This window comes from Onychostruthus taczanowskii, unplaced genomic scaffold (assembly GCF_017590055.1).
Source record: "Onychostruthus taczanowskii isolate IOZ18803 unplaced genomic scaffold, ASM1759005v1 scaffold9, whole genome shotgun sequence".
In the NCBI taxonomy this organism is placed as follows: Eukaryota; Metazoa; Chordata; class Aves; order Passeriformes; family Passeridae; genus Onychostruthus; species Onychostruthus taczanowskii.
In genome coordinates this window covers 9,228,871-9,242,640 of record NW_024506993.1, presented here as the reverse complement: position 1 = coordinate 9,242,640, position 13,770 = coordinate 9,228,871, and the positions used below count along the sequence as shown (strand labels likewise).

General features: G+C 43.0%; 1 protein-coding gene across 4 annotated transcripts in view; it reads left to right on the top strand.

Annotated features, from left to right (window-relative positions):
* SETD5 (SET domain containing 5) overlaps positions 1-13,770 on the top strand; it is a 65,441-nt gene that overhangs the window by 11,794 nt on the left and 39,877 nt on the right. The window lies entirely within an intron of this gene.

Here is a 13,770-nt window from a genome sequence, read left to right as displayed (position 1 = left end):
TTTTATTCTGTTCCACATTTTTTTCAAGCCTAAAGAGATTCCTTGCTGTTGGCAGAGAATACAGCACTAATAATTCCAGACAGGAGAGCAGAGAACGTAACATGAGAACAAGGGTGACTCTTGAATCAGACTGAAGGTTTTGTTCATCTCTGACAGGGCCAAAAATTGATGTTTGAGGAAGAATGTAAGGTGAGGAGATCACAGGATCTTGGCTAATGTCTCTAATTTCAGTGTAGTAGTTCCTGCTGTTACATTACATGCAGCCCTGCTCTTAGTCACTTGGATTTCATGTAGCTGTTCTTCAAGGAAAGGGGGATAACTTGACTATTATGAAATGCTTTTACATGGATAAATGTATTTCCACACAGGTCCTTTGTTTATATAATTATGGAGGTTTTGGAGGGGTGGGGGAGATTTTTCTTAATGACAAGCAGGAACTTGTAAGCTTTGTAGGAACTGGCATGTGTGAGTTGAAAGATATTCTGTGCTAGTTAAGGGATGATGGACAGCCTTGTTTAGGTAGTCAAGAAAACTGATGCTGTACAACAACAACACTGCTGAGTGTGTTGTTAAATAAATGTATTGATAAAGAGAGGTGTTGATAAATTTTATGACTCTGGACATGGAAGATGTCCATTTAAAATTCTGTCAATACATTTCCCATTAATACACATTTCATGAAACTGGGGAAGCTGGTCTCTTCAGTCACATATGTATGCAGGGGAAGGTCTCCTTAGGAGGGGTACTTGGAGCTGTGCTTCACTTGGGTAGTTGGAAACATTCTTCAAAGGCTTCTGAGAAAGTGTTTGATGTAGTTTTAGTTCTAAAAAAAGTTATACAGTTTTTTTCATAAGAACTACAAATACACTGTGCTCACTGTGAAGACTTAATGGCTTGGGTTGATGCTGCTTGGGGACCTCAAGGCTGCAATGCATTGCATGATTTTTGTGGTAAATCCATATACTTTTTTTCAGGCCGTGCTTGACAAACATGGCCTAGCTCTCATGTAAACTGAAATGCCAAGTGTAAAAATGACTAGGTGAGATTTTCCATTCTTTGTTAGGTGGAAAGTCAGATCATCAGAAGGTTATTTTTTGCCTTAAAATACATAGTTATGCAAAGACTTGGTGGCCCTGAAGAAGAAATAAGCAATGCCCTGAGCAACTGATCCAAGCTGACCCCTGCTTTGGGGGTAGGGAAACGGTGTTTCAGTCAGTTTAACTTTCAGTGGTCCCTTCAAATCTGGATTATTCACTGGATGAGTACAAGACTGGGTGTAGGAGCTCTGAGGGGACACGGCTGTTTTAGGTGGAGAGGGCAGAAGATAGGAGGAAGAAGGCTATACTCTGATACTGGAAATGTTTGTGCTGGAGAGCTTACATTAACAGTGGAGACCTGAAATATCTGAGACTTGAACTTGGCAAGGACAGACCTAGCTTTATAGATGATTGTGAGATGAAATCAGATTTTAATTCACTGTTCTTTAGATTCTTTTTATCGGGACAGCATAAAATATTTGATGATTCTTGATCACTAGAGAGGTGCTAGTGGGATAATAAAGTATATTTAGGGATCTCTGAATTGTTTTGCCACATTTCAACAAAAGATGTGAATCCATCCTGTTGCAAAGTGATGCATTTGTTAGCAAAACTGCAGACCCACCTATAAATTGTGAAACAGCATTTTGGAAAGCAGTAGCTCAAAGGGCTTTAAGGTCTTTACAGCTTGTTGCCTCTACATTGTACTTGGGCCATTATTTTATTTGAAAGGGTTAATGTGATTCTTGGGCATATTGAAGAGGAGGGGAAAAAAGTGGGGGAAAGGAATGTGAAGCAAAATAAGTAATCTTATAAACACAGCAGTGTTGAGACTGATACTGGAATTGAATTTTGGTTTCCATGCTTCAAGAGGAATGCCAATGTATTTGGAGAGAATTCAAAGGACAGCTGCAGAAATGATCCAGGGACTGGAACATAAGCCTCATGATGTGAGGTTTAAAGGAGCTCAACTTACTCAGCTTATTGAAAAGACAATTGACAGAGGACTTGATCTTTCTGTAAAAGGACTTGTGAGATTTGCTGACAAAGACATAGCAATATCAACTGAGGTAAGACAAATTCAAATTTGAAGTGCAGTTCCTCAGCAGTGATAGTTAATTAAACATCAGATTTGTTTACAGGCAAGGGGAAAGGAGCAAACATTCATCTTAGTATTTTACGAAAGGCCCAACTTAGTTCTTTTGGAGAAAATACATTGCAATTTATTTTTTAACATTATGATAATATGCCTTTCCTGACACTGGGGTTTAAGAATCTTTGAAGATCTTGTGCCATGATTAGTTGGTGCAAGTTCAGATACATGAACTTGCAGTCACAGCCAAGATCATGAAATTAAGATGAATTTAGAGGAGAAATAGTTAAGCTGGTGCTAGAATACTGCCTTGCATAACACACATAAGATGTGAAGGGAACTCTGAAACTTAATGCTTTGTGGTGTGCATCATTGGAACACAGCTCTTTCCCATACTGTGTTGCTTCAGATGTTTAAGATATGGTTAAGGCTTTCTGAAAGCCCCTACAGAGAAGCCCTGATGTAACTGTGTACACTCACTGTATTCAGATGAGCATTCCTGCATTTCAGTTGGCCACAGCAGAAGTCTGTAAATCTTTTTCATCCTTTTTTAGAAACAGTATGAAAAAAATTGCACAATGGCAATATTATTATAATTCTTCTGAGAGTAAGCACTGACTCTCCTGGTCTGTTTCATTCTTAAATGAATGTAGGATATTCTCTATCTCTCAAGCTAACTGGACTTGTTCAGAAAGTATATTTGTGTTTGAAACAAATAATTGTAAGAAGTGGTGTTCTAATGGCACTTGTTTGCTGGTTTTCGTGCTGTCCAATTGAGAGTACTTTAGCAATTCTACTTGTCCTTCACTTTGTAAATTCACCTGGGGAATTGAGTGACTCAGTTTGGTAATGGCTCCAGATCATGCTTCTACTTTTTATTTGCAGTTGTGCATTCCACCACTCCCTTGACGGCTGCCAAGTTTCTATATTTCCATAGATTACCTTGTTCCAGATGCCTTTGCAGACATGCAGAGCTCTTAAATTCCCTTCTGGTAGCTCTCAAAATCTGCTGCTTTGTGCAGGTGGAGCTCTCCCGGTTGGTTCTGCCTGAGTGCATGCTTGTCCTTGCCTGTGCAGAGGAGGACGTTGAGCTACCTGGGCTGCTCTTTTCTCCTGTGTGGCTGCATTCCTGCCTCTCCTCCTCTCTTCCTCCTCCAGGTCCAGTCAGGGAGGAACCCCATTGCTGTCACCTCTGCAGCTGTGCAGTAAGAAAATGCTTCTATGTCCTATGGAAGAAAAGGCAGCTGAACATTTTCTATCAATTTGTCACATAAATTGTGCCGTTTCTGAGGTGGGAAAGAAGTTGTCTGGCAGCTGGAAGTTTCCTTGCTTAGGGCTAGAGGAATAGCAAACTGCAGGAACGTGTTGGGGCACTACACAGCACAAAGCAAAGACCTCCAGCTTTGAGATCAAGTGCAGCAACCCCTGCTACTCACCTTGTCCAGACAGCCCTGTCTGCCTTAACCTGCAGGAGCAGCTCGCGGGGAAAAGTCAGAGCTGCACACAAAAGAGGTTGTGAGGGCTTAGTTTAGGAGTAGGGAAATGTCCCTCTTCCTTGCCTTCCCTCTCAGATGTGTCATTGTCCTCCTCTCCACAGCATGATGACGCTGATGGAGAGGACCTGCTGGAGGAGGGCTGTCAGTCTGTTCAGCCTGAGCAACTTCTTGCATTTCAACCTCTTTGTTTCATCTGTGGTTGTACATATATGTGCTTAGTTGCATTTATGATAATCATGAAAAATACCCTGAATGTATTACTCTGCTCGTAATTCAACATTCAAAAAAGATGGAGGTAGCAGATAGCATTACAAAGATGTGTTACAGAACCACTCACTCAGCATCGCTTTCGTGTGAGCTCTGTGTGAGCACTCTTGGCCAACTGTTTGATGTCAGTGCTCCTGTGTTACCACCCACAAGCAGTTAAGGTGGTTGATGGTGTGCTGTGCTCTTCTCAAAGGAAGAAATTCCTAATTTATGTGCAAGTCATCAGAAATAAATCAGGTTTATGTGATTTTTGTCTTTTTTTCAGTCACTGGTTGCAGGTGTTTTACTGCTAATTTCTGGTCATCTGCATTTACTTTGAAAATGTGTACAACTGGATTATCTGCTTTTTATCTTGTTAATAAAAAAATGGGCTATTCAAAAAAGTGATTGTGGCTCTCAGCACAGTCTCGCCAAGCTTTGCATTTCTTGCCAGCAGTTAGGAAGTAGGTATTTGGGAGTTTCCTGAATAAGCATTACACCTTTTTCTTTGTGATTGTAAGAGCAAGTCTGTGATTATATTGTTTTACAAAAAAAACTTATTCCAAAATTACTTCTAAAAATTTATATTCCTTAAATCTGGTTGGGCCAATTATTCCTGGCTGCTGTGTTATTCTGTAAATCTGATGACTGGGTGAACATCCTCTCTACATGGAGGATCCAACATGCAGAGCTGGGGCATGCCGAGTCAGTAGTACCTGCATTTTGGGACCAGTGCATATGTTACCAGTGCTAAAATACCATATAATGTGAGATGCAACTCATCCAGAAAATTGGAACACAATAAAGAACATCTCTTGGACATTGTTCAGCATCACTGAGTGCTTGGAAGCCCCAGAAGGGGAACTAAGGGGTTTTGGCTGATGCTGCCTTTGGGTCTCATGAGTGCTCTCCACCACTGTCCTATTGACTCAGTTGCTCTCTAACAGGTTTTGTGCTGGGAAAAGCACATCTGCCAGAATTGTGTGAATTTGCTAGGGGTTCCAGAACCATCTTACATGACCAAGAGTGCATCTGGGCACCACGTCCTGGGCAAGTGCTGCAGTTGGTGATGTCTCCCAGAAAGATGTCCCTGGTGGGGCAGTGCAGTGGGCTGAGCCTTGAAACCTGTCACAACACGGCGATATTGCCAAAATACTGCGAAATTCACTGGATTTTAATGCTTAACAGTGATTGTGTAGCTCGGTAATGGGTCTGACTCTTGCCATGTGCAGCACGGGTTGCAGGTGTTTTTGTCACCTGATTTCTCCCTCGAGGCCCATCGGACAGACCAGTGTTTGTGGAACGCGGCTCAAGAGCGTTACACAAGCCTGGAGTAACTTCCTTACAACGTGGAGAAAAATGTCTTTGCATGATCTCGAGCCCAGGTGCAAGGCTGCAAAACTTGCCAGTCACAAACCACAGAGGCCCGGCTGGAGCTGGAATGGCACTCAGAGATGGTTTGGGCAGGGGAGAAGGGTCAAAACGAGTCCTGTAATGGAAAGCAGGCCTGAACCTTCGCGTGGGAGCTGCGGCTCCATAATTGCCACACTGTGTGATGTTGCCATGGCTGCCCGGGCAGTCCCTGCGTGGTTTCCTGATGTGTGAGAGCAGGCCGAGGCTGCCGGCAGCGCAGAGCTGCCCTACGTGTTTGGGGAGCTCAGGCGTGCGCTGGCAAGCCGCGGTGATGGGAGGATCCCTGTGTGGGAGACTGGAGGCTTTGAGCTCAGTCTCTTCCCCATCTCTTCCCTCACAACAGATCAGAGAACGAGCTGTGATTTTTGCAGGACCTTAAAACACCTTTTTTCTTCTTTTTTTTTTTTTTTTTCCTTCTTTCTCTCCATTGCAAAGTCCTTCATTCTGCCTTAAGCCGGGGTCGTGCTAGGAGCGAGGCTGCAGTGTGAAATGGAGAATCCTGAGGGCACGAAGGAAGGCCTGGGGGGGCTTGCCAGGCCTGGGGGACTCTGGCATGTTTTGATCCGAGAGCCTTTGGCTGCCTTGCCATCTGCATAGCCTGTGAATAGTTTTCTCTGGCACAGACCTTGTTCCTTAGTGTTGCATCATCTCTGGGAGAAAGGCCAGGTCCGGAGCCCCAGCACAAAGGCTTTCTGAAGCCGATGAAGCTTGTTCTGTGTGCGGAGCGTCTCTCTCCTTCCTGTCGTCCTTTCCATGAGATTCCTGAAGCGGCCTCCGTCCGAGAGCCCCCTCGTCAACAGCTGCTTTTTCTCCGCCGCTTCCTGCACACCTGGCTGATGCAACGTCTGCCTTGGAAGCGCTGCTGGAGCCTCCTCTGAAGCTGGGTTGTTTGCCCCGGCGGGGAGTGGCCGGCCAGGCGGCCTTGTCACGTGGAGCCCTTAAATAGATGTATAAAGGACGTACAGCGAGACCTCGAGGCACAGGCAGAGAGTATTTAGTGGGATTATGCAGAAATCTTTTTTCCGATACTGGGACTGGAGGTTGCAGTCCTTCTCCTGGCAACTCGTTAGTGGTTAGCCTTCCACTGGTTGTAAGTTCGGGATACTGCTCTGTGCCAGTAAATCCTGCTGATTCCCCTTCTATATTCAGCGACTTCCCGTGACTCTGGACTGTCTGAATTCTCATGGGAACTGTAATTTTCTGGCTTTGGATTTGGTCCTAGTTATTGCCCTTTATTGCTGAGTTTCCCTCTGACCTTGCATGCGGTACAGGCTTTTCTCTCTGAAATACCTTCAAAACGCAATTTCAAGGTCTAAAGGTTTTTGTTTTGTTTGTTTTTTTTTTTTTTTTTTTTTTGGGGGGGGGGTTGTCTGACAAGCTTTTAAATTTAAGCTTTGTCTGCTTCAGAAAGTTTAATAGTTGCATGGATGAAACCATTCACGTGAATACTATTGCATCCACAAGCAACAAAATTTAGAACCAGGAAGCACTTTGGTCTGCTAAGATTGAACCAATGTTATTTACATTATTTAAATTAATCTTGAGTCTTACTTGATCTGTAGCCATTTTCTGGTGTAGGCAGATCTCTTAAAACCTGAAAACATAGGGATATATGGACAAGGTGTGGTAGACTGAGCAGGTGTTTCCAATAGTGCTGTTCCTAGTTACCAGCCTCCTTGCAGAAATTTATTTCCCCTAGAACAGTGTCTAAATGGGACTATGTATTTTACCTGTTTCTGCTTTTAGTCCAGTCTTCTTGGCATCAGCTGCAATTGATGAGACATGGCAGTGTTTCCTTCCTGCCACCTGTTTTGGCAAAGACTTAGAGGAGACGGTCGCAGCAGTAACATCAGCTGCCACAGCTGGATTCACTGGAGGTTGGTTGTCAAACTCTTAATCTCAGAGTATCTGTTCTGAACCTTTTTGTTTGCATTTTTGTGACATACAGGCATTTGACTGTTCTCTTTTACCTCATGGGAAAAGAGAGCAGCAACCTCACAGTATAGGACCAGCATAGCAATTAGGATGTGTTCCCTGCACTGCAGAATAGTTTTGCCCCATGACTGTTACAAAATCAAAAGTTTGCGGAACTGGAAGAGAAAAGGGATATTTTTCCTCTCTCCTATTCCATGTAGTTTAGTAATTTTTGTGTCTTAAACTGTGGTGCCTCATGTGTAATCCTTTTTTTTCTCTTGTATTACTATATATTTTCCAGAAAATAGTAGAGAACAGTATTTGCAAAAATAAAATTTAATAAATACAATAAAATATACTAAATTAAAATATATAATTTTAAATGCCTCATTATTAGAAGAATTTATCACCTTCACCAGCAACTTGGAATGCTGTGAGATAGACCCACTGTAAAGCAATGTTTTTAGCATAGAAGGGCGTTCTTTTTGAGCCTGGCATTTTTCTGAATTTCTCCACTATTTCTGTTATTCATTTAATTTTATTTTGATTATTTCAAATTTTCATAGTGTTGTGATGTTTTCTTGAAGACTTCCTCTGTTCATGACCCTTAAAGTTATGTGGATTTTAACATGACATTCTTGGTTGGGATAGTCCTTTTTGCATTGCATTGTTGTCATTCCTTTAAAACATCTTTGGTGTCACCTGCTCAGCACACTGTGTGTGCAGACCATGCAAATGCTGCCAGGTCCCTTCTCGTCAGAGTGGGGTGCAGGCAAAGTTCCCTGGCATGTGCCTGCCACCTCTGTATAAACATACCTCAGAATAATTTGGTCTGCCATGGATCACTGCTACTCTGTAATTTGCTTCTGCTTTCTAATATGACATTTTTATGGAATTATCTTTATGAATGACTCTTCAACCAATTTACAATCAATAGAAATTAAACTTTCCAGTAAGGTTCTGTGATGCAAATTGGATGTTTTAAGAAAGTCCAAAAAACCCTTGTCTGACATCTTTAACTCTGGAGCATATTGAACTGTCAAGGATGTGATTGAATTGTCCATGAGAAGGTATTTCTGGAGGCAAAGTCTTACCTGCCCTTTTTTTTATCTCTTACTAAATTTCTCTTCTATTTTTTATCATAGTATTTGAAATATTTTATGATTTCAAAAGAAAAACAGGATTTTGGTTTGGTTTGCATAATGTCTTGCCTGTGGAAGCAGCAGCAAAGTTTTGAGGTTATTCTTCTTGCAGTCTTGGGTCAGTTGCTAAGAGTACTTGACTATGCATTTTGTAATTTCTCTGCTTGGTTTAGTTTCTATCAGTTGCTCTCTCGTCATTTGTAGTCCCTTAAGGTGTAGTTCACAGAGGAGTTTAACTAAAATTGATGTTTTCTTCATGAGATAAAATGATGGAATTGTGTGGATGGATATTGTGAAAATTGCCTTAAAAAGGCTTAAACCTAGTTTAATTTTTTTTATTAAATTTACGTACTTTCCATCTGTTTCCAAATTTTGTCAAAATCAGTTTAACTTGCTTGTACCTCAATTTTAATAATGGCTTACATAGCCTTCACTGAACAGCTTTATCATGCTGATGTTAGCTAAGTAGGTGTATTCATAAACATGTGTTGAGGTACTGTGTAGTGCTTTCATAGAGCACTTCAAGAATAATGGGAATTGTTAATATGATTTCATATCTTGTAGGGAACAACTTGACTGATGCATAGGCCCATGCATACCAAAAGTGTTTTAAGTCACCCATGTTCTAAAAGTAGTAGTGTTGCCGTTCCCTGATCTTTGACTCCAGCTCTTGTGAGTGTGATGAGCAGGAACAGCTCTCACTGGGTTGTTCCTTTTTGACATTTTACAATTTTAAAATGCTGTTATTCTTGTTCTGAGAGCTTGTCAGTGTTTTTTCAAGGTTCTCTAGATCCCAGAGAGCAAAATAAACTCTGCACTAAATATGTACATACAAGGATTTCTTTTTGCATATGGTTGCATACATATAAACCAGGGGACAGTGAAAAAGGCCTAAGACAAATAAATCTTTAACCATTGCGCTATACTTGTCAATAATTTGGTTATTGTGGTATTATAGCTAGTAAAGGATTCCAGTGTTGCCTGTTACTTTGATCCTTTCTGTTGTAAACCAGGACTGAGTTCTCCCAGACCCCATGGGATAGAATTGCTGTCTTGCTTTGTCAGCCCACTAGCAGATGATGTATGGATCTAATGATAATAGTGAATACTTATATCAATATTTCATTCTTTAAAACTGGCACAGTTGTTTCCTTGCTGCTTAGTGAACCCAGCTTGTTTTCAGAGCAGAGCTAAGCATTTGTATTGGTAGATTGAGGCACAATTCAAGTACTTTAGCAATCTGTTTCACAGTCAGTTGGAGCTAAATGATTTAAGGATTTATCTGCTCTGCCCCTGTGTCTGTGTAGATGTCCTTATAGAACAACATGTCTGAAATTCAGGGAATTTGATGCATTTTTTTGACCTAACTGTTAAATACAGAAAACCTTGATCTGATTTTGTTTGCTCTAAAGGTGCTTTCGCTTCTGTTAAGGATCTGACCTTGACATGAGGTTTGTGCATGTACAGGGAGTGCTTGATTGGACTCAGGTGGACTGTGCACATATTTGAGTGGCACTGGCTGATGAGAGGACTTTTTCAGCGTGGTAATGGAAGCTGTTCTGTTTACATTAGATGTCCCATAGATTTTGATTATTCTGAAATTTCCAGGGGAAAATATGAACGATGAAGAAGATCTAAGATGTTAACACTTTTTACACTGCTCCACATGCCGTGTGATTTGCCACTGGTGCAGATGACAGTGTAAGTATGAACTCATCAGACCTTGCTGTTTCTGTCCCAAATTACATTGGCTGAGAGGATGCCAAAGAAGGCTGCATGGCAAAGCTGCTATTACCAGTTTTCCACCAGCTCTGGCCTGGCCTGTGGCAGTATGAGGTGCAGGAGTGAAAAGTGCTTTGAATTTGATATGACTGGTAATGGCGTGGGAGCTTGAAAATGTGCAACTCATTATACACGGAGCTCATCCTTTGTGGGCGACTTAGAGGCCCATTGCTGAGCGTAGAGAAGATGATGGTGGTTATTGTTCAGACACTAGTAATTCTGGGTTGTCAGAAGTCTGGAATCTGTTTCCAGTTTGGGACTTCAATAACTGGAGTTGTTAGGAATTGTGGGGAGAGGTAAAGGAAGCGCTTGTCTGTCCTTTACTATCTGCGAACAAGAAGTGGTCGCCATCAGTGCACATAGAGGTAATTTCCTTGTTCTCTCTGCCCTGGCTCACATCTTGAAGTTCTGCATAATCAGAAAAGGCTTTTGTCAGTTTGTCCACGATATGTTTGTACCAGTGTTACCTTTTTATCTTTCTTGGCCATGCATGAGACACTGGATGCACAATGGTAAAGTATTTCAGGCTCTCTGTGGACACAGATTCACAGATGTGCACTGACCCTGCAGAGGAACAGGATGAATCTCTGTCCTCCTGCTTGGTGACTGCTTTGCTCTTGAATCTGTGACCATGGGAGGGTGCAAGGGACACGTTCTGTCCCCCCTAAGATTGTACAGCGTCGCCTGAGCAGCACCAAAGGGTGATGGAATCTGAATTTAGGTAGCACATGCAGTCTGTGAGGCTGTGCCTGGGGTTTTTTGTCTGCAGGTGAATTTTTCATGACGCTCACACATACTTTGTAGAGTCTGTCACCAGATGTTGCACACCATGCATGTCCAGAGGTATCTGTATGACTGGGACACGAGTGAAGACAGGTACAACCACATCTTGAAGGAGGAAGCTCTGGTGAGCTCTTTGACTCGCCATGCTTGATTGTCCCTGTTAGTACAGACTTTTAACACCACAAGTAATAAAGTGAGTTTCCAGCAGTAAATCTTCTGCATCTGCTTTATTTGTATATGGATGGCACTGGCTGTGGAAGTGAGCCAGTGCAGCGCTGCAGCCATTGCATCCTAAACAGAGTTCCAAAAATTAAATTTACTGTTACAGCAGCAGGTGTTGCTTAACCTTCACTTGGCCAGCTTAGATTTATTACAGTCCTTTCTGTCAATACAGGATGTTACCTGAAATAACTGAATAGCTTATATTCACAATGTAGCCAAGGCAGCCACTCACAGTGGATCAGTCCTTGGTGTGTGACCTGTGCTGAGTGAGAACTGGGGATCCCAGCTGGGGTGGCTGTGTGGGTGGATGCTCATCTGGGCTGTTCTGATGATGTTGGGGAAGACAAAGTATCTTTATACTGGTATGACTGGTTAAGGAGGCTGGTGTGTAGGTGCCAAATGTGGGGGGAAAAAAAATCTTTAAATGCTACATTTTCAAAACCAGCTAAATATTATCTGCCTGTTAGGCCATCAAAATTTCCATTTTCATTTGATTTCAAGAAGAATTGTGTTGTAAGGGAGACAAATTTGTGCTGTAGTCTGAAGCTCATTAGATTTGAATTAAGACTTTGAATTTAGTAAAACTTCTCCCAGTGGCAGCAGAGAGAACTGGGTGTGACTTCTGGTTTTTTTCTCCTTCAGCTGTATTTTTGGGGATAGAGGTAGGAACGACCTTGGGAATTGAATATACAGGAAATTGGCCAGTTTGGTGGGTCAACATCTAGATCTCAACCCCAGCATTTTCTGTCAGGCTGATGTTTTGCATGTTAGCAGGCCAAGTGTCATGGAGTCCAGATGTAATGTAACCTGGAGGTGGTGTGGTCTTGGACGTCACTTGAAGTTGGTCTCAGCAGTTTTGAATTGTCACAGTTGAAAGTACACATAAAATAGGAGCACCAAACAGTAAAATCTGAACATGGGTGGTAGTTGGGCAAGTATTGCTGGGTCAACATAAAAGTGAACTGGAATTTGCCTTGTTTAACCTTTCAGTTTGCCCATTTCATGTTTCTCCAGTAATCTCCTTCCCAAAAATGGGAGTTGAGACCATATCAGTGCAGCAGCATTTGTACAATACTGATAGAAAGAGGGTTTCCTATGAGAAGTGGGTGAAAACTTGCCCCAATTACTCCTGGACTGCCCAGATATCCTGTGACTCTCTAGTCCAGAAGCTGCACCTGAAATCCTCCAGTTCTGCTGAGTCACAGGCAGGCAGGAGGCTGGAATTCATCCTGATGAACTGTCAGGCTGCTGCCAGCTGGGTACAGTCATTGGCAAAGGCATGTGATCAACAGAGGGAAAAACATCTAAACAAGTATTTAGAAAGATTACTGGGTGTGGGGAGAAGAAGAGTTTTCCATGTTCCTTAAAGGGAAGGATGCTTCAAACACTGAGAAACTTGTCTTATTTCTTTTAACCTTGTGCTAGAGTTCTACGTGACTCGGTTGAAGCAGGGATTGATGTCTGTAGCTTTTAGCTGTATTTTAGGAGCAGTTTGTCTCATCTTGTGGCAGTGTAGAAATCACAACTCTTGTCACAAGCACAAGAAAGGGTAAATAAGACACTTCTGGAAGGTCCTTTTATTTTTTTTTTTTCCAGAAAACACACTCAAGGACACTGGGCTGTCTGGGGTTGGAACTGCTTGTGAGCTTAGTCCTGCCTGTTTCCTTTTTCATCTCCCACTTCCCTGTGAGACCATTGCTTTGGGGCATAACAGGGAATTGCCACAGACCACTTAGAAATCTTTATGTGCTACTTCTGTAATTCACTGTATGCCTGTCATACTGTGAAAGATTTTCCATAGGGATGTATGCTGAAGAAGGAAAGTATTTCCTTGTGCCAAGAGAAGTGGCCTGCCTTTTACGACAGGAAAAGGCAACATAGCATGCAGCATTTAAACTTTCTGACTCTCACTCTTCATTTGCCCTTACAGTGAGTGTGAGTGTGTGTTTTTGTCTTTCTGGGGGTTTTGTGTATTAAACAATGGCTGGACTGTGGTGTCCAAAGGCAGTTCCCTGTGAGAAATTCACTGCCCACAGGAAAACTTGGCTCACGGCCTCTGTGTAGCCCAGGAGGGTTTGCTGGCAGAGCCCCGAGATGCCGGGGAGCATGTGACAGCAGGCTGGCTTGTCTGCGCTGCCGGAGCCAGCGAAAGGCAGTGGAAAGTATTCAAGGCTGCCCTTAAAGTTTAACGTGCAGAGAGGGTGGTTGTCACCATTTTTCTTTGGTTTTGGAGCTGTCTTTGCTGCGTGCAGAAATGCAGCTTCTCTCTGTGTTGTGGGGGCTTCTCTTGAGCTGTGTAGAATAATAGCCCCTTTATGCTCATGTGTGTTACTGAGGTTATTTACATAACGAGGGGCTGATCCCATTTCACCTCCGGCCGCCATCCGACCCGAGGAAGTCCGCGTTTATGGGCGATTTGAGTCGCGGCCGTAGCAAAGCGCTGTGGTCAGCAGGGAAGGTGGAGCCCGGGCTTCCCCGGCACGGCCGGCGGCTGCGCCCCGGTGCCGCCGTGACTCACCCGGCTCCCGCACACGGCCAGTGATCCCGCCGCATTCCCCTCGCCCAGACTCTGACGTGGCTCTGCCGTGGGGAGGTGTCAGGGACAGTCGAGGCCCGCTGTGTCAGGGCTCACTGAGCCACCG